Source organism: Panthera pardus, unplaced genomic scaffold (assembly GCF_024362965.1).
Source record: "Panthera pardus isolate Hobbes unplaced genomic scaffold, ASM2436296v1 HiC_scaffold_12, whole genome shotgun sequence".
Lineage (NCBI taxonomy): Eukaryota > Metazoa > Chordata > Mammalia > Carnivora > Felidae > Panthera > Panthera pardus.
The window spans coordinates 105,897,979-105,917,080 of NW_026526677.1; the positions used below are offsets into that span (position 1 = coordinate 105,897,979).

Here is a 19,102-nt window from a genome sequence, read left to right on the forward strand (position 1 = left end):
AGTTTCCAGTTTTAATACCTACTGTATTTGTTCTTTTTTTTTTTCTTAAAGAACAATTTTTTTTTAAATTTTTTTGAAATCTTTAAGTTTCTGGTTTTAATACCTTACTGTATTTGTTCTTAAATTATACCCTTTGAAAAAAAATTCATGTTTATTAATCTTTTAATATTTTTTAAATGTCTTAATAGTCATTATCCTTAATATATTTTTACGTTTATTTATTTATTTTCGAGAGAGAGACAGAGAGAGCGAGTGAAGGAGTGGGGGGAGGGAGGAAGGGAGAGAAGGAGAGAGAGAGAGAGACAGAGACAGAGACAGAGACAGAGAGAGAATCCCAAGCAGGCTCTGCACTGATAGTGGGGCTTGAACTCATGAACTGTGAGGTCATGACCGGAGCTGAAACAAGACTCAGATGCTTAACCGGCTGAGCCACCCAGGTGCCCCTATCCTTAATATTTTCTTCCTTATTATTATTCACTTATTTTTTTTACTATCTTTCAATTAAACTTTTAAAGATACTTTGTACTTTCCACCTCACATTTCTGAATTTGCTTCATTTTTTGCTCTTCTCAACCATGTCCCCAACTTTATCTAATTTTATTGTTTTAATAAAGTGGTTAATTAAACGGGGTTAAATCTTATGCCTTTGTGAGACTTTAATCTCGACTCTTGCATAAATGAGGGGAAAAGGCCTCGTGGAGCATGAATCCCAGGACGTGCTTCTGGGGATGATTTGCGGTGAGCCAGTCCTGAAGGCAGAGAGCGGTGTGGGCCGGGCTTTGTGTGCCAACGAGGGGCGAGGGGAGTGGGGAGCCCTGAGCGGGTGCGTCAGGAAGCCCGGCTCTTGCCCAGGTTCTTTCACTAACTGCCCTTGTGACCTCTGGCAGACCCCTTCCCTCCTCTTCTCAGCAGGAGCAGGAAGGGGCTGAAATAAATCATTTCCAAATGGGTCTTTCCAGCTTCACTATTGTGTGTGCCCTGTGATTCAGATGCTAGCGGATTAGCAGAACAAAGCAGGGCATTTTGATGGAGTCATATTAAAATGGCATAGCAAATTATGAGAACACTGCTTTTTATTACTTAATAACGTTCTCAAAAGAAATCCTTGAAGTATCCCTGACCCTGTGCCTAAGCCTTGCCCTGTTCCTCAGCCTGTGAACCTCATCAAAATATCCCTGGCATCAAAATGGCAAAGTCACAATAACACGAGCCCTTTGCAGAATGGCAAGGCTTTTATTTCTATAGAACTGGGTTTGGATTCCAGGCTCAGTTGCTCACTTATCCCTTAGCTGTGTGGCCTTGGGAATGAGGCTCTTCAGCCTTAGTTTCCTCATCTATAAAAGTAAATTACAGTCCTGACACTGAACATAATAAGCTTAGCAATGAAATGTGCAAAGGGCCAATGCATGCTTCATCACATATAGAAAGGAAATAAAGTATAAGGGAGTTTAATGGTCCCCAAAGAACTTCCTAAAAGAAAATCATCTGTGCTTCACTAAAAAGTTTTTAAATCATGATTTGTAGGTGGGGAGGGTCTTGGGTTTCAGAAAGGCCGATGGCCCCAAGACTGGGAAGAGGTCATGGGCTCAAGAGGGAAGGAAAAGCAGAGATCAGACAGTCAGACAGTCTGAACGCGTACCGAACAACTTATCGGATGTACAAAGAGTAGGGGATGTTTATGAAAAACAAGCCCCCATGTCTCACTCGCTCCTATCCCAAGATCAGAGCCTTGTTTCTGAGTCAGAGCTGAAAACCAGCCTTTAGAAGTGTTATTGCTCACCAGGGGCATGTACTAGGATGATACAGCAACATTGCTTTTGAGCTCTGTGGCATTGTGACCTCATCTGGCTTAGAGGAATCTCAGAAAGACTCATTTGTGGCTTTAAGTAGTGACCAAATTGGCTAAAAGTCCCAAAGATAAAACATGTTTGACATGTTGCTTCAGGAGGAAGTTTGGAACACTTGGTGAACTTCTTGAGAAATAAGGTAATCTTGTGAAATTGGGTCATCTGGTTGCCGAATTCCTGAGATCCAGCGAAGAGAGTATGGGGGTGTGTATGTGGGGGGAGGATGGGTTGAAACTGGTTGGATGATGATGATGATGATTTCTCGAGAATCACAAAGAGAAAGAATGCATTCAGGTTCTAGAAAACTGTCCATATTCTCAATTTTGGAATGGCCCTCTACCTCTAAAAGAAAGCTTCACCTGGAAAATTATCTCACTTTCAATTTTCATTCTTTTGAAAAAGTAAGTGGGCACCCACAAGATACTACAAGCTATTGGAGGCGTTCAGTATATCAAATCAGGTAAGACACAGCCATTCCTGGATTGAGTTGACAGTCTTATGAGGATAAACTCATAGACAGCTCATGGTACAATCTAATGTGTTGGGTGCCATTTCAGAAAATTGAGCAAAGTACTGAGGATCACAGAGGACAGATCAGTCAACTCTGCCTGTGATATTCATAAACAAAGTCTTCATAGAAGAGGTAATATACTACTTCTGGTTTCTTATAATAAAGGTAATTTAGACATAAGCAGGGGAGAGATTTTAGTCAGGTGCAAAGCGTGTACAAAGAACACATAGAGTCAGAAACTGATATGGCATAGAGTCACAGGCCTAATACAGACTGGAATTTGACAAGAAGGCTGTGATGGCAGGATCTTAAACTGCAGGGTAGAGCGACAGGAGGGAGTGAGTCTACAAAGACACTTGGAGGCTAGCATTCATGCTAAGCTAGAGTGTTTGGATTTTATCTATAAATTCCAAGAAGGCCAAGAAGAGTTTTTGTTGTTTTGTTTGGTTTTCTTTATTAACCTGCCATGGGACATCATGGTTTTGTTTTTAGTCAAACACATTCAGTGGAAGAAAGATGTTTAATCAACTGCACTCAGGAGACTCTCTTAAAGTTAATGGTCTGGTCTTGGAAGAAGGGATAAACACCACCGTTAGAAGAAGTTGGAGGTAAGTCCTCACACTGAGGTGGAACAGTATACACGAATGAGAGATCAGATGTAAGGATGTTGAGACGAGCTAGAAGGAGGTCTTGATGATGGCAGCAAGATTTAATTTTGAAGGCGGGCTAAAAGACAGCACCATAAATCGATATGAAAAATAACCTCATTCTTCATTATACACATGTTCTCTTGACATGTTTTTGCTCATACAAGTGGAGGAGAGTGTGTGCACCTATTTTTTTTTTTTTTTTATGTGGGCAAAGATGTTTTGCTTTAAGAAGATGAGATGGGGTCTGCTTGCAGCCTACTCGTAAGTGTAGGACATCACACGTGCCAGAGATGATCACCAAAATTCATGATCTCTTCTTTCTGGGCACATGGCTGGATTCCATGTCCTAGCTTCCATTACAGTAACGTGTGGCCCTGTGGTTGAGTGCTAGCCCCTGGAATGTAGGCAGAAGTGACATACACTGATTTCAAGCTTGACCCATAAACTTCAGGGAGCAGTCCTCCGTGCTCTGTTTCCTCCTCTGGCTGGCTGGAATGGAGACAGCTTCCATGGCATTAATCAAAGCTACAAGGTGAAGATAACAGAGTCTCCAAGAGCTTAGGTCCTCAAGTGACTTTGCAGAGGCTTTTCACCTCCTCGGTATTGTTACACGACTAAAAACATAAGCATAAGTTGAGGTCTGTTCGTTACAGAGATTACTCTACCCTATTACATCAAATTGTCACATTGATTTGTTAATTTAATGAATATCTGTTGAATATTAATCGTGCACCCAGCACTATATTGGGTGCTGGTGATGGAGTGAAGAACAAAGTATATGAACTGTCTTGCTGTCACAGAGCTTACGGCCCAGGAGGTGAACCGCAATTTAATATGTTTCAGCTCAGTGTGCCTCAATGTACTATTTTATTACATCAAAGTATACTTTTTATATTTAAAAATCCCCCTTCACATAATATTGATTTTTTTTGACTGAGAGATGCACACGTGCAAGTGGGGTGGGCAGAGGAGGGGGGAATTCCAAGCAGTCTCCACCCCAGAGCAGAGCCCGAGCCCCCACGACCTGAGCTGAAATGAAGAGTCAGACAATGCTTCACCGACTGAGCCACCCAGACGCCCCTCCCCTAACATTGATTTTTAAAAACGTGATGAGTGCTATTAGTGGTTTGAGATGATTTTCGTAAATAATCAAGAACCAGCAAGGTATAGAGACAGCTGATGTGTAAGCTCTTTCCAAGTTTCTAGTCACTTTAGAAATTTTCTATTTTATTAGTGTCATGGCAGAGTTTACAGTTATCTACGTGATATGATTTATGCTACCAATATCACCAGCTTAATGCTTGAGCTGACTTTTTCATTAATAGAAAACATGTTCCTTTGACATTAATAACAGTGAGAATTAATAGGCATTTATATGAACTTCTGCTTCTGAGAAAAGGTTTTTAAGCTGAGTGTGTGTATATATTAGTACAGAACAGGTCTGGGGAGGGGGGTAGACGGGGTAGGGAAGTAGCCCCTGATGGATTCCAGGTTGCATGGGTTCTGCTTGAGTTGCCCATCAGAAATTCAGGAGGTTCTGTGTCTGGTAGACAGCTGGGTTCCTGACTCGGGGGGTCTATTTGTAGGTTGGAGAAAAGAAACTAGTGGTGAGGAGCAGACTGAAAACACAAAGAGAGGGACTGATACATGGGGCTGCAGGCTTCTTTCTTACCTGGGAGAAAGGTCCCAGGAGTTGCTTGGTTCCTCTGGACACTCTCTTCAACACTCCGTGAATTCAGATACACACTTCACACTTAACACAACATACACTTCTTGCGATGAGCACTGAGTAATGCACAGAACTGTCAAGTGGGTCAGGAGTCCAGGCACAGCCGAAGCGGGTCTCCTTCTCAGGGTCTCATACGACCACAGTCAAGGTGTTGGCTGAGACTGCAACCTTATCCAAGACAGCTTCTCTTCTGAGCTCAGGGGCTGTGGGCAGAATGCAGCTTCTGATTAGGTCAGGCTCACCCAGGATAATCTCTTCTGATCAGCTTAGGGGCCTTAATCACATCTGTAATATCCCTTCACCCTTGCCATAGAGTGTAACCTAATCGTGAAAGTAGGAGTGATTACCTATCCACAGGCCTGCCCACACTGAAGGGGAGGTGATTACACAGAGTATGCTTATCAGGAGTTGAGACTCTTGGAGGTTATCTTAGAATTCAGCCCACTACAGGGCCATGGATATATTAATTTATAGAGCAAGTATTTTTTGAGCACCTAGTATTTGACAAAGTGTTCTTACGGTACCTTTGAAGACAATAAATTCTTTTTTTTTTTTTAATCTGAGAGAGAGAGAGAGAGGGAACAAGCAGGGGAGGTACAGAGGAAGACGGAGGGAGGAACCTCAGGCAGGCTCCCCTCTCAGTGTGGAGCCTGATGTGGGGCTCGATCTCCAGACCCTGGGCTCATGACCTGAGCCAAAATCAAGAGTTGGACACTCAAATGACTGAACCACCCAGGTGCACTGACAATAAATATTTTTTAAAAAATAGAGCAGAATCAACAGGATTTGGACTGCCAGAAGTTAGCATGGCAAGTGTCTGTTTCAAGTGAGGTGTTAAGGTTTGGTTTCATGGAGAAAGAAACATCTAGCACAAGACCCCTTATAATAACCACAGTTCTCCCTTTACCTACACCCAGAGGTCTTCAGATGTTGTCTCAATTTATTTTCCCTTAATCCTTAATCTTTATTTTTGTAGGACTAATGAGGTAAATTAAAAATCCCTACATTGGATTTTATTACATGTAAGTTAAGACTCCACACACCGGGGTGAGCCAGAAGGCAAAAATCTCCTAAGCCCAAAGAAACCAGGGAAACCCGCTGCTGTTTCAAAGGGGTTCAAAAGGCAGAAATCTGTTGTTCAAAAAGGAATCCAGCAAGCTCACATTTGGTCCCATCACTGAATCGGGAGGACACTGGGCCTGCCCAGAGCACACAGTTCACTGGTTCACCAATTTCATTCATCCCATGCAATATACAGAGAACTTGTTATATGTTAGGCTTCACAATAAGCATGAAGATTTCAAAGATAAGTAAGGTACAATCTCTGATTTTGAAGAATTTACATAGAGTGAGACACAGAATCATGTACAGATAGTTCCAGTTATGGCATCCTGTCAGGAGCATCAACAGCTACTTGCTACAGAGACAAAACACTCTCCCTGGGGTATCTTAGCAGAAAAGTGGAACCAAAACCCTTAACAATTTCTAGATGAGCTCTCTAAAATGTGGCCTAAGATGATTTTGACAGATGTATAGTATTCTACAGGCCCAGGGTGGGGCTGGTGAAATAATCGCATATACCCACAAATGGCTCCCTTGGGCTGAGCCTGGGAGAAGAAATGGTAAGCCAGTGTTGTGACTTGACCAGAGACCCCAGGAGGGAAGAGCAACAGAGTGTTCAGTATTGAAAAGTCGGCGTTTGTCTAACTGGAAAACACAACAGTACCACAGACCCTGCTACTAGGAAGCTAGGGAAACAGTAGCCTCATCAACTGTCTCGAGCGTGTTCTGTCATAGCCCTTGTGCGAGAACTGGACTGTCCACAGTCTTGTCTGCTCTGGATCTTAACGCATCAGTCCCTGAAGATTGGCATGGCCGATGATGCTGTATCTATGCGGGGACCAGGCTGCTCAAGGGCCCTTGTATTTGCTGGCTATTGCAAGGGGACAAACCATCCTGAAATACAGTGGCTTGAAACAACAGTCATCTGTTCACCCCACAGTTCTGCTGATTGGGCTCACTTGGGCAGTCTTCCTGTCTCGGCCAGGCTTGGCTGGTCTCACCTGGGGTTTTTCACAGGCTAGCAGTCAGCTGGTGGGTCAGCTGGGCTGGTGCTTTATGACAGCCTTGTCTGGGACACCAGGGCTGACTTAGGCCTCTCCACACAAGGTCTCCCCTCCCAGGCTTATCTGCAAAATGGTCAAAGGTTAAGAGCAACAAGAGAGAGATAAGGACTCATTTTTGCTATATTAATGACACTGATGACTTTGGTGCCAGTCAATTTTCTTTTTTTTTTTTTTTTTTAATGTTTATTTTTGAGAGAGACAGAGTGTGAGTGGGGGAGAGGGAGCCACAGAATCTGAAACTGGCTCCAGTCTCTGGGATGTCAGCACAGAGCCCAATGTGGGGTTCAAACTTGGGAACTGCGAGATCATGACCTGAGCCGAAGTCAGATGCTTAACTGACTGAGCCACCCAGGCGCCCCCAGTTAGTCAATTTTCTATATAACAGCTCCTTGACCTGGGTTAATGCAGAAGTGACATTTCACCTCACCATTTCCTAAAAGCTAAGCGCAATCCAGGGACATACTTATTTTGTTTTTCCAAAGGTAGGAGACATAGGAAAGATTAAAACTCCAGGTCAGAGAGCGATTCGTCTGACATTCTTTTTGAGCAGCCTGCTGCCAGTGATGTTTACAAAGCACATTGGACTGGACGCGGGGGTAAAGCTACATGGTGCTAGCCCACGAAGATGTCAGCCTGAAGGTGAAGGGGGCCTGGAGTTTGCCCAGCTGAGAGGAAGGGGTTTTCCTCACACACAGCTGTGTGACCAGTAACCTGCTCAGATGGCTCCAGAAGTCCCTCTCTTTAGCTTTCCCTCTGCCTGACTCTTCCCACCCTCCCCCATTAGCCCTTGTGAGATTTAGTAATACCAGCTAAGCGATCATTCTCACAGAAAGGTAAACCTCCATCAAGGTCACGGGTCATTCTTCCAATGCTCTGGATTATCCTGAGATCAATGAGAATTCACTGTATATAAGTTCTGGTAGTTTCAGGGAGCTACTAAATTATGCCCCCTTTCCCTGTGAAGTGAACATATTTTATTCACCAGAAAATACCATCCAGATGTCATTGTGTTTGACAGTAATTGGTTCAACAGTATCTACCGAATACCCTTGCACCAGGCACTGTGCTGTGAGGTGGGAGCACAGGCATGGTCCTGGCCTCACGGAATTGCGGGGGGGGGGGGGGGGTGTCTCACAGAAGATGCACTGAGCAAGCATTAAAACTACCACGATTGTTAGGAAAAACTATAAGCTGTCCTGAGAACATAAAACGGGGGGATCGCGATTCCTCTCAGGGAATCAGGGTGAGTTTCCCCAAGGAATAGCTGTTTCATGTGAGAGCTGAGGGGTAAGTAAGAATTTGTCAGGTTAAAGAGGTGGTGGAAATGGGAGACTACGTGTCCCGCAGAAGAAGGAACGTGGTATGAGTGCCCAGAATCAAGGCATTCAAACAACTGGAAGAAACCTCGCTGGAAGGAAAAGAAGGCTAGGAAAGCAGCACATAGGGATGGGTGCCCATAAACCACATTAAAGTTCTTATTTCTCGTTACTGTCATTGTTGTTGTTGTTATTAGTGGTAGTAGTATTAAATCCTTCCTTCATCATTTACGAGTAAGTTTCAAAGAATTTTTTTTTAATGCTATTTCTAATATCATTTGGGTCTGTCCATCTGTCTATCTTCAGATACACCTACTTCTCTGTCCCTTGGCCGGTCTGTGTCCCCTCAGTGTGGCCTCCTCTATGTAGTTCTTGACAATGCTGTCTTCCCGACCTTGGGAATATCTTGAGAGCAGGATCCTGGGAAACCTCACCCCTACACTCAATTTGTAGTCTCTTTGGGCAGGTTTCAATCCCTACAACTACTTTTCCCTCTAGGCTATTTGAATTAATGGTGAAAGTAAATTATCATGAGACACTAAATGAATGTTTTACTCCTATGTAAACACCTAGAATTTAGAGCATTCTAGTAAAAAGCAAGGGGAAACCGAGCTAAGCTAAAGAGACCCCTCTCGTCGGCTTGCACTATTCGTTCCCGTTAAACTCTGAATGTGTGTTACTTCCCATGGCCACCACCCTCTCCTCCTGGGGAGAGGTATCTATAAATGAAAGAAATCAGGGGAAGACTTCCAAGATGGTTTTCATTTTCCAAGGCATTGGGCTGGCTTCTTGTTAGTATTCTGGAGGCTGCTATATCAAGTAATAGACCCTGGTATTTACTAAAGAGCCTTAGGTGGTGGAAACTACCTGGGCTCAGAGGCCTTGGGTTCAAGTTCTCGTGCTCTTGGTTGCGGGATTGTGGCGTCTCTGTGCTACAGCATTTCCATTTACAAGACAGCTCCTTGTAGCCCTAAAATCATAGCTATTCACAAGCTCACATACACTTACTACCTTCTGTGTTGAAGATTCTGTGCTACTAGGTGTTGAGTATTCTAATTCACTTTGTTGGCAAATAATCAACGCCAGTTTAAAGTCCACACTTAGAGTCACTTCACGGCGTGACATGTTCATCTCTGTCAGGATTGGTTAAAAAGTTCTACGTCTAAAGAATGTGCACTTCAGTGCCATGGAATAAGACAGAGTAGGGACTTTGCTTTTCCTTCTGACTTGAATCAGCTTTGGCCTGTTTTTTATTAAGGTGTGAAAGATTGATGCCGGCCACTTAATTTACCTCAGATGGTGCAATCCAGTTTGTACCAGTGGATGACCTCCACTTGGAAGATACAGGATTTTTTAGAAAATAATACCAACTGGAGGAGAACAGAAGGAAGGCAAGAAATTTCTCTTTTGTCTTTATTGTGTCCAAGTGAAAATTCGGCCAAACGATAACCATTATTTACCACAGAGCTACTGTGGTTTTTATCCCTCCAAAATGTCACTTGATTATCTTGATACAGCACAATGCTACTTTATTGTCTTGCTACAAGGCAGGGTCCCTGCCCTAATCACAATAGAGAAACATATTTGATCAGCCTCTTTTTCAAGCTGCACTTCCTATAAAGCAGCTACTGAATTATCTGAAACTGACATGAAGCCATCAGCCAAATAATGCAATAATGCACTAAAAAAATATTTCCTGAAAATAAAAGGTCATCATTGACATTTAAGAGATGGTGGGAACATGAAGGCTTGGGTACATTCTCTAATGTGTACAGGGTGGGTGTGGTGAGAAGAGGGGTTGATTCTTGAAATAAAATCAACTGCTATCAACAACTCTGAGTCACTAGCAAAAACAAATGACATGTTTTCTGTGATCCTTGCAACATCTCGTAAATTGACCCTAATCAACAGAAAGACCGGGTGTTGTACAGGGTATTCCCTAATTTCTTCTTTTATTTAGCAGACGTTTATGGGAACTCTCTACTGTGGCAGGAACAACGGCTGCTGCTCAGGGCTGGGCAGGCAAATGTGACTAAGAACTCAGCTCCACAAAGAGCCTGGAAGATCTAGAAGTTTCTTACAACAGCGTGAGATATGTGATAAGACCTTATGTACATATGTGCTTGGCCTGGGAGTCAAAAAGCAGTAAAAGGTTATCTCTCGGAGTGCCAGAGGTATTTATGATAATAAGTATCATAGCTAACCAGAAGCTTCCCTTAAAGGCACAACCCAGAAATTGCAAGAATGGCTTTCTCTCATAGCCCATTGGCCTCAACTTACTCTGACTGCAAAGGGTGCTGGGACATAAAGTCTCCAGCTGAACAGCCATTGCCCCTTAAAACACTGGAGTTTCTATTACCAAGAGGAGCAAAGGGGAATGACAGTTCTAAAGGGGGAACAGTGGGCAATTTCTGCACCCATCATTTTTATTCCGAGCTTTCTTGAGATACAATTGACATACGACACTGTATTAGTTTAAGGTATACAACGTAAGCACCTGACATATTCAAAAATATTCAGTATATATTGCATATGTACAATATGATCACCACAATAAGTCTAGATGGCACCCATCACCTCACATAGTTACAATTTTTTTCTTGTGAGGAGAACTTTTAAGATCTCCTCTGTTGGCAACTTTAGATGATACGCTACAGTGTTGTTAACTGCAGTCGCTGTGCTGTATATCAATCCCCAGGACTTCTTTATCTTATAACTGGGAGTTTGTACCTTTTGATCATCTTTACCCATTTCACCCACCTCCCACCTGCCTCTGGTGACGACCAATCTGTTAAGTATTTGAAGGGATGGCTGAGAGAATCACTTAGAACCTCAGGAATGGAAGCAAATCCAGGGGTCATCTGATAGCCTCTCTGGGGATATTTGGACTTTCTCTTCAGTATTCCCATCCGCCTCTCCCCCAGCACTCTCAGGGGGTCACCTACCTGTTTGGGCACTGGCAGGGATGCGGCTTGTTTGCAATACTGCTCTTCCCAGCACATTAACTGAAAAGAAATGAGCCCTACCATTAGAAGCTATCGTCACCCTGTTTATATCATCAGTTCTCAGAGGCTGGATCTTAAAAATGAGAAGTGACACTGTAATGGGATTAACGCATCAGCTAATGTAATGGGCTCCTTTAGTCAAAACTAAAAGCCATTTAGGAGAAGCACATGAAAGCCATCCATCTAGTAAGGAAAATGTCTCTTCTGAATCCTCAGCAAAATTGGGATTAGAGGGGGACCGCTAAGCTGTAGGGGGTACACCCTTTAGAGCTTTCTTTCTAGACAAGAATTGTGGAATGGGCTCTGCCATGTCCCTGGTTTACTGATCTTCATAATGAGCACTAGAGACAGAACCCTGAGTGACTGCTGAGCCCCCATCCATTGACCTTGACTATCCTCAAAGGAGATACATGGAACAGAAGACACTAAGTAGCCGAGTTCCTTACGTCTTTTGCAGACCTTCCCTCTCCAGAAAAATAGGAGCAAGAAGCTTGAAGGCAAGATATGCTCCTTAAAAAACAAACAAACAAAAAACTTTGCTATTTGCACATACGCTGGTGAATCCTTTAATGAAAGCAATTTGACATTCTAAGGTGTTTTCTCTAATGGCACACATGCACTTCTGTTTCTGATAGGCTGGAAAGTAGGGTATTATCAGAAGATCTGGCACAATGTAGGGTGGATTGTGTGCATAGTTTTAATTGAATTCTCATTTTATTTTTAACTTCCAGAACAGATGGAGTCTGGGGACCAAAATAATCCCACTCTTCCATAAGTCCTTGAAAATGAGTGGCTGTGATCCCATCCATCATTTGATCGGCATTTATATAGATCACCTACTCTATGCCTCGTGTCTGGGCTGCAAAGGAGAGCTATTTTTGTTGCAATAGTCCTGTTGTGGGATTAGCGCTTTAAAGGTTTCAGCGATGGTCACTGCTGGAGCAGAAATGGGTAAATTACAAGTAGGTACAGGAACAGGATGTGACCATCAGGTGGAGGAGGAGGCTCGCAGGACAGTGAACAACCAGCTGGCTGTGGCTGGCTAACTAAGGCCGCTGAAGCGACTCAGTGAGCTCGGTAAAGAACACCAAGGTCCATCAGTGATACTGCTCCAGGAAGCCATAAGGAGGAGCTGCTGACAGAATGCCTCGTGTCGGCCATCCCTGCTGAAGGGACAGAGAAGGCTGTAGGTAGAAGACGGGGCTCCAAAGAGCAGGTGGGCACAGGAACTGAGATGATGGACCCAAAATTATTTAATCTGAGCATCAGCTTATAGACCAGAGAGATATAACAAAGAGATAGCAAGTAACGAGGAACCTTCTAGCAGGAATCAGATATTCTGCAAGTATTTATTGGCACCTGTCCGGCTGGCAAGGAAAGGGGTTGTAAAACCACAGGAATATTTATGGGGCTGACACGGGATAAACCCTCTCCTCTGGCTCAAGCTCGCTCTAGGAATACCTCCTGGGCCAGGAAATGACCCGGGAACCGGAGGAATGTACCAGCCTGGGGCTGTTGAAGATCCTCCAATCTCAGCCTTGCAAACTGGGTGACAAATCGTGCCGCCCTCTGGCCCCTGCCCTCTTGTCCTACCCAGGCTGTGCAGCAAGAGCACACAGACCTTCTCCTCTGACATCACTGTCCTCCCCCTCCTCGTCACACCTCGGCCGGAGGCCCACTCTACCAGACAGGCTAGCCACAGGCAGCTCTGGGGGTCCTGGCCATCCAACAGCTGCCCTCTCCTGGGGCAAGTGACTTGGCTTGGGCATGACTTCAGGCCATTTTCTGAACAAACACTCCCTCAGCACCCTGTGCCGGGTACTACTTGCTTTAAGCACCTTACAACATTAACTCACTTCAAGGGTACACTTATCTCGATGAGGACAGAGAAAAGTACAGAATTGTGAGACCGTTATATTGTCCCCCTGAAACTACTATAACACTGTGTTAATTATACTTGAATAAAAATATCAAAAAAGAAACCCCCTCTCTGCAATAGGTCATTTTGTTATTTCCTTTTGACAAATGAGGCAACTGAAGCACAGTGAGGTTAAATAGATTGCCTAAGCTGGGCGTGAGCTCCTAGAGTGGGTGCTCAGCCTCAGAGATCCTGGCAGCCCCCCCCCCCCCCAGCCGCCCAAGGAGGCAGCACAGTCCCGCCACCAAGCCTTCCGGGGGACAGAGCAGGCTGTTAGGTCATCTGTTAGGTCAGCACTGTCTCCGAAATCCACGCACTCCTGCGTGAGAAGGGTTCCCCATCTTTCTCTCTGATCAGGACCAACTTTCCCTCTCGTTCTTCCTCCCTTACCTCCCCTGAAAATGAGATTTTTGTTCATGATTATTATTTGGGGTGGGGGATCCCAGGGAGCAGAAAATTGTCATAGGAACAGCAAGTGGTCTGCCCTGTGTTTCAGGAGGGAAAAGAGGTCGGTGCTGCCTTGTCTTAGATAACGTTTTAGATCTGGCTCTCGGGGGGTGCTGACAGATGGGCCCAAGATGCTTGCTTGATGTGACACTGTTTCGTTTCTCCCTGAAAAGTATTCAGTTAAGCTCTGCTTGGAAGGGAGGATCTGTCCTTTCCCTTCCCACCCCCTCTGCCCCGGGGCAATCCACAGGACAAAATCGTCAGCAACGTGTCTTGTGGCCTGAGCTGTTTGTCCGGTATAACCTCTGCAAACTGGGGGTGAGGGTGTGGAGGTGGGGGACGTGTGCTTCAACAGAACCAGCCACACACGCTCACACATCCCGACACCCTCATCCCCCTCCCGGCCCACCTTGGAGACAGCGTTCTGGGGAGCAGCCATAGACACCACTTCCTTTCATCAACCATCCACCTCATGGGCCTGCCAGCCCGTGGCCAAGTCCCACCCAGCAGAGGTGATCCCTCCTCCTGTGGACCACCTTTAGCTACAGAAACACTGAGAAGAAATAAAAAATTTAAAACTAAATCCGTGCTTTCTTTTTAAACCCTGGGTCTGATCAAATTCCTAGGCACAGCACCCTTCTCATTGAATCTATACACAAGGAAGGCATTTGGGACACGAGATGTATTATATCCTATTTAGAGCAAACCTACAAAGGGCAGAGAAAGGGGAGGGGAGCTGATTCTTCTAAATCAGCTTGTCTGTCTCTTATTCCTACTGATTTGGGAGATTACAGGAGGCAGCGGGTCACCCACTGCTGAATTCCCGGGTCCTGGTGCCTGGTAAGCACTTGGTCAATATTCACTGAAAGACAATGGCCTGACTTTCAATATGAGTAACCAAGGGAGTCCACTAGTTTCCCAGCACAACAGCCTGATCCATTCTTTCCTTTTCCAAACTTCCTTCTCAAGAAGCAGCTCAGAACTACCTGAGCTGTGGTACCTCTCAGGCTGTGTACATGGATTACCCCTGGGGCCCAGAAGGAACCACAAGGCAGGGACGACATCATGGCAGCAAATCACCAATCCAGGGCAAGGACACACCGAGAAACCGCAGCCACCAAATTGACTCCCTAAGTAAAGATATATTCAGAGTTGAGAGGCCAGGTCCAAGTCAAAGTCACAAACAGGAGACACAAAGTAGTTCTTCCATCCCAGGGCACAGAATTCAAACTGAGATGGGGAGCCTGAGCAAAATCCAGAGGTCTGCAAGGAAAACTGAACGTGCCCCAAATTAACCTTAGTATGTCAAACACGTTCGAAACTGATCTCATCCACTCCCCTCTCGAAGCTTTGTTCTCATCCTCAGAATCCCCCATTTCTGTGGAACCTCACACATTCAATTCCTTGCAGGAGAAGCCAGGGAACATCCCTGATTCCTCACTACGTTCCAGAGATTCTACCTGTTAAATGTTTCTGGGATCTGCCCTTCCTTTGACACCTGCTAAATGCTTCTGGGTTGCGTCCGACCTCTGTACTTGCTTCTGTGATTCATGCCCTAGTTAGAGACGATTTCTCTCCTCTGGGTTACATTACCACCTGTCCTCCGGGCCTGGCCCTCCCAACGCCTCTTTCTCTAGACAGAATGATCTTTCCAAAACACCCATCTTCCCCAGTCACTTAAATAGAACCCAATCACACAGAGAATTGGATTTAATTAGCGTGCCCTACAACGGCTCTGTGGCACTAACCTCCAGCCTCCTCTCCCATCCTCATTCTTGATGCTCCAATAATGCGATGATCCGTGGTCCCCACACCAGCTTGTCTGTTCGTGCTCCCATGACTTCTCTCTTGCTGTCTCTCTGCCCAACTTCTCACCTTCTTTTAAACAGTTCTGTGGCTTCAATTTTTTTCTTTACTAAATTATTAAAAGGTCTGATTTTTAAAAAAATCAGTCAACTGCTATTTCTGGTAAAATGCTACATTTTGTATCCCCAAAACCTGGGTGATGCAGAACAGCTAGAAACACTGAGTGAAAACTTTCTTTTTCTTTCTTTCTTCTTTTTCTTTGCCATAAGGTAAAATTATTATTTGGGAAAAATTTAGAAACATTTACACAGCAGAGCATATCTATCCTAAATGAAATCACATAAGAAAGAGATTACAAAACAAGAAACAAATGGTTGCAAAATGTCAACTCCCCTCAAGTGATCTGTGAGGTTAGGGCTGACCTCGTAAAACTTTACTGAGTTTAGCCTGGGATATTGTTTTGTTCAGGTTTTTCTGGTGTGTATGTGTGTTATTTAAAAAACTCATCGAAATTTATTAAAGTAAATGCTACATTACTCTGACAGATTTCTAATGACAGCTCCTCACATATGGGAATGGTCTTTGTTGTTTTAAGTCTCCACACAGTCATATCAAACTTCAGTGGTGGTTTGAGCCACAGTGGATCTTTTTTTCCCAAACAAAATATCACACTTACACCATCTGATTCTGTCCAATGAGGTGGAAATACTATGTTCATAAGACTCATATCAGTATTCTTATAAATGTATTATGAGTGTATTCTATATTCTAAAACACTACCTTAGGAACTAAAATTCTGTCAAACTTTAATAAGAACAAATGTAGTATCAGTTAAGTAATAGCAGTGAGACTAAAAGGAGGCTAAGTCAAAATTGCTTATAGAGAGAAAAAGCAGGAAAATGTTCTGCTGACTCCAACCTGTGTGTGAGCCTGGACCCTGTGTCCTCCCAGCTTATGTCCTCCTGAGGACCAGGTGATGCAGGGGCGCCCTGCCCGTCTCAGCCTCTGTCCGGGGCTGCTCGTTCAACAGTACAGGAAAATAGGCCACTCAAAAGAAGCTGGCATATTGTGCAGGGGAGGTCCAGTGAGATGGGTCGACAGGAAACGGCCGGCCGTGTACTTGATCCCAGCCGCCTCACAGGTGACCCCACTCTAATCAGCAGCCCCACCGAGACAGCTCGTAGACAAGGGGCTTCCCTGGACCAGTGAAGTGACCTGTTGTCTCAGAAACGTTCATGAGACTGAGGTGGTTATATCTTGGCCCGTCTGTTTCACTTGCAAACTTTCATGGTGACCTTCCTGTTAGCACTCATATCTTTCCAACCGAAATGTTGTTTTCTGGGCCCTGCTCACAGCCAGGAACCTGTTCTAACCAATCCCCCGCCCCCGCAACCGAGGATGGCTCGGCTTGGCTCAGGGCCTGCAACCTAGGACGTTTCCTTCTGCAAGTTAAGCTCCTCTTTTCTGACTGGGCTTACAGTGAGAATTGGGCAACATCTTCTAGGTTACACAGTTGAGTCTGTTCAGTGACCCTGACTGCAGAGGGCTCTCCAAACTTTTCCAAACCCTGAAGACCTACCTAAACTAACTTGTGAGAACACAGTCACTCATGAGAGAAAAGTGCTTTCTCTTTCAGAACGAGTGTTAGCATCAAGGATTCACTTTCTGAGGGCAAGTTTGTGCTTTGACTCTTGGCTACAGACTCAGCCAAAGAATAAAGAGAAATATAAAACTGTTTCAGCATTGGAAGCTCCATCAGCTTTCCAGTTGGGCTGAAGTCAGTGGTTAAATGAGTCTCCTGGAGATCACTTATCTCAGCAGAGGTAGAAATGGGTTTCTTTTCTTAAGTTGGCCATGAGCCTTCGGTGCACTGCTTTTTGAGGCCTATTCTACACTGTGGGCAGCTGGCTTGGGGTCTGGAATCTTGGGGTTCGGGGAGAGATGTAGGTTTGGAAACTGCTTCCTTGTCGCCTCTTCCCTCTACCATATTGTGGAAACATGAGCTCCAAAGTTGAGATCAATGGCAAGAACCCTCTGTACAAGCCGGCAGCTGCTTGGCCCCCTCACAGTGCCACAGGGAGTGCAGATTTGGCAGAAGTTCCCCAGCCCATTGATCTCAGAATCCAAGGGGGCCATTTATGACTTGTCGGGCTGTGTTCTTTCTCCTTCCCTCGGATCTTCAGGCATTTAAAATCCTCGTGAGGCAAATAAAGGGGTATGCGATCGAAACCACCTTCGTGAAAAGCTAATGGGTGCTGTAGGGCCTCTTTCTACCCCAGAGCTCCCAACCACCTTCCTGTCACCCGCCACCCCACTCTGTTCCTTCAGTGAGCATTTATGGGGAGCATATTAGGTACAAGGTGCAATGGTAGGTTCCGTGGGAGACACCTCTCTCTCTAGGCCTTCCTGTTCTCCACAGAATCTTCTTTACCACTAATTTCCCCCTTTGGTTAATCTGAAAGCTTCTGCTGAGAGTCGTGCTTTTACACAAAGCCCGAGCGCCCCTGGAGGGTGGCAGAACTCTGTGAAATGTTCCAAGCTGTGCTCAGTAGAAACATTCCATTCAATCTCTCAGTCTTTATCACAAGAACATTACAAGCTGTTCCCATCAAGTGCAGTCCAGCCAGAGTGAACGGAAGCAGCAGTGTGGGGCTTATCAGACACCCCCTGTCTATTGCCTCCATTTGGACTTAGACCTTGAGGGGGTGAACAATGCCACTCTGTCCTCACAGTGGTCTTGGCCATGGCAGCATAGGAGGGGTGCTTCTGTGTTCCTACAAGGTAAAATCTGCCTCACAGTCATGTTCATCCGTTTGCTTCAGGGAGGACAACGGTTTTATCAAGAGCTACAGGATGCAAAAATGTGAGAACCAGTGTTCTGTAAGTTATTTGGATTAAATCTCGTAATGGTATCTCTGACTACGTCATTTAGATGACTGTGGCCTCCGTTTCTCATTTAAGCAAAGCCGGAAGTATGACAATACCTGACTTCAAGATATACCACAGGGGCACCTGGGTGGCTCAGTCGGTTAAGTGTCCGACTTCGACTAGGGTCATAATCTTGCTGCTTGTGAGTTCAAGCCCCGCATTGGGCTCCGTGCTGACAGCTCAGAGCCTGGAACCTGCTTCAGATTCTGTGTCCCCCTCTATCTCTGCTCCTCCTCCGCTCACGCACTCTCTCTCTCAAAAATAAATGAACATTAAAATTAGTATATAGATATAGATATAGATATAGATATAGATATAGATATAGATATAGATAGATATACCACAAAGCTGGGGCACCTGGGCGGCTCAGTCAGTTAAGCATCCGACTTTGGTTCAGGTCATGATCTCACAGTTTGTGAGTTCAAGCCCCTCATTGGGCTCCGCACTGTCAGTGTGGAACCTGCTTGGGATTCTCTCTCTCTCCCTCTCTCTCTCTGCCCCTCCCCCACTTGCTTGCTTGCTCTCTCTCTCTCTCTCTCTCTGAAAATAAACTTAAAAGATATACTACAAGCTGTAATAATCAAAACTATGGTACTGGCACCAAAATGGACATAGCTTAACAGAACAGAATAGAGGATCCAGAAATAAATCCATGATTGTATGGTCAATTAATCTACACCAAAGCAGGCAAGAAAATGTAATGAGGAAAAGACAGTCTCTTCAATAAATGATGCTGGGAAAACTGGACAGCTCCATGCCAAAGAATGAGACTGGCCCACTTTCTAATACCATACACAAAACAAACTCAAAATGGATTAA

At 44.8% G+C, this 19,102-nt stretch overlaps 1 protein-coding gene across 6 annotated transcripts in view; it reads right to left on the bottom strand.

The window, feature by feature from the left end:
• POU2AF2 (POU class 2 homeobox associating factor 2) overlaps positions 1-19,102 on the bottom strand; it is a 487,862-nt gene that overhangs the window by 244,884 nt on the left and 223,876 nt on the right. For 5 of the 6 annotated variants that reach the window (XM_053900525.1, XM_053900522.1, XM_053900519.1 and 2 more), the window contains 2 exons: positions 11,125-11,184; positions 4,681-4,940 (listed from right to left, as the gene is read on the bottom strand). The gene's annotated coding sequence lies outside the window, so the exon portion shown is untranslated. The remainder of the gene's footprint in view (positions 1-4,680; positions 4,941-11,124; positions 11,185-19,102) is intronic. The other variant, XM_053900520.1, reaches the window with a different exon arrangement.